Genomic DNA, 2375 nt, shown 5'->3' with positions numbered 1-2375 from the left:
CCCCTACACCTTTCCGTACAACAACGTGTAACCTAACCTAACCTAACCTAACCTATGTTGTACCTTAACCTAACCTATGTTGTACCTTAACCTAACCTATGTTGTACCTTAACCTAACCTATGTTGTACCTTAACCTAACCTATGTTGTACCTTAACCTAACCTATGTTGTACCTTAACCTAACCTATGTTGTACCTTAACCTAACCTATGTTGTACCTTAACCTAACCCATGTTGTACCTTAACCTAACCCATGTTGTACCTTAACCTAACCCATGTTGTACCTTAACCTAACCCATGTTGTACCTTAACCTAACCCATGTTGTACCTTAACCTAACCCATGTTGTGCCTCAACCTAACCCATGTTGTGCCTCAACCTAACCCATGTTGTGCCTCAACCTAACCCATGTTGTGCCTTAACCTAACCCATGTTGTGCCTCAACCTAACCCATGTTGTGCCTTAACCTAACCCATGTTGTGCCTTAACCTAACCCATGTTGTGCCTTAACCTAACCCATGTTGTGCCTTAACCTAACCCATGTTGTGCCTTAACCTAACCCATGTTGTGCCTTAACCTAACCCATGTTGTGCCTTAACCTAACCCATGTTGTGCCTTAACCTAACCCATGTTGTCGCCTTAACGTAACCCACGTTGTCGCCTAAACCTGCTCTGTAATTGTTATACGACTCGTTCAATTACTGTAGTGTTGCCCACCCGCAACCCTCGCAATATAGTTCGCTACTCGCACTGCCCGCACCCCTGTGTATCGCTTCATGTTAAACACCTTGCAAGTCTTGCTCACTTTCCACATGCTCCTGCTGTACACTGTAATGTGGATGGCAGCAGGACGTACATGCCGCCCCTCCCCACGTCCCCACCTTGCCCCCTGCCTTCGCAAGCTGGTTGGTGAGAAGTTTGCATGTTCAATGCCCTTCGCATGCGACGTACTCAGGCTACGTTGTGGTGCGGCCTGTGTCAACTGTCCGCTGATGTCGTACGCGTGAACCACAATCTGTACTGCACATTCGTCCTTATGTACTGAATGATACATCGTGGCACATGTGTGACCGCACAACGACTGCGCCCAAAAACGGCGGACCATACAGTGCAAATATTGTGCACGCAGCTACGTGTCGTCTCCCTATGAGAGCTGGATTGCAGTGTGGTACGCCATAGAGACGTGTGGGAGGAACGGACGCCGTGGATGGCGATCAGCATGAGCTGTCTGTTGATGTATTCGGACCTAGTCGTCTCTCCTCACACACCGTGATGGCATGGTGCACCGCGTTCCATATCTGCGACATGCTACAGAGGCCGGTTGACAGTCGTTCGAGCAATGGACATCGCATACGTACGGGGGCCACCTTCCACGTATTGTCTAGGCGTGCACATTTTGTTGCGTGTATGTGGGCAGACGTAGTGTGGCGTGACACCTGACACAGGCATGCAATAATCGTTGAAGTTGCAAATGGCGATGGACGCCTGCGTTTTCTGGTGAAGTTACGCAAATGAACAAATGGTAACCTGTTGTGGTGCGGTTGTTCTCGCTAGGGGTGAATCGGTGATGGCGACGATAGGTTGAGGTACTAACCGGTTGTTCCAGCGATACCCACCATGCCGACGAAACTGAACGGCATCTGGGTGTGAAGCGATACGCGGCGGTGGCTGGGTGGGACCGTCCCCGGCCGGTGAGGGGGCGCCTCCCGGCGTGCTGGCCGCGCGGTGCGTGGGCGCACGCGCTACAGCCGGCTGGTGGGGGCGGCCAGTGGCAGGCGCGCCGGCCGACGGACGCGGCAGGCGTCGCAGCTGCGCGCCGGCGCACCCTGCGCGCGGCGCCGTGCGGCCAAAGTAGGTCCTCGCGGGCCCGGTGCGAAGCGCGGTGGACATCTTCAGTGTGCTGGTCCGATTGAGGACTGTGTGCGTTGAGGATGCGCCGCCGCCCGGCGCTCGGCGCCGCGACGCCGTCTGCTGCTCGGTCGCCCCAGCGGTTCTCGCTGGTGGTTTGTATCGCAGCTGTGCGGATGTGTTGGCGCGTGCGCTGTGCTGGGAGAGTTCGCTTCGGCACCCAAGTGGGGCTTTTGTCCTTCTGTGGCGCTGGCGTTGGAGCTGCCGGTCACCGTAGGTGGCGCGTGTTGTCTCCCGCCGGCAATGCCACGACAGCACGCTCCCGGGCCTCTGTCGGCAGCGGCAAGCTCAGTTGGGAGCACGGGTGGTCGCACCGAAAGCGTCTACTCGCCTAACTCCGGGCGATTGCGCCTCTCTCGAACCCGACCAAGTACTTGGGACGGCGCTGCGCGCCGCCGGGACCTGAGAGGGTTTCGAGGTGTATTGTGCAGGGGAGCTCAGCCTCCTCCTGTTTGCAGAATGATTGAGC

This window comes from Schistocerca piceifrons, unplaced genomic scaffold (assembly GCF_021461385.2).
Source record: "Schistocerca piceifrons isolate TAMUIC-IGC-003096 unplaced genomic scaffold, iqSchPice1.1 HiC_scaffold_1316, whole genome shotgun sequence".
NCBI lineage: Eukaryota > Metazoa > Arthropoda > Insecta > Orthoptera > Acrididae > Schistocerca > Schistocerca piceifrons.
The sequence above is the reverse complement of the archived record's forward strand: the minus strand, read 5'-3'. Positions refer to the sequence as shown.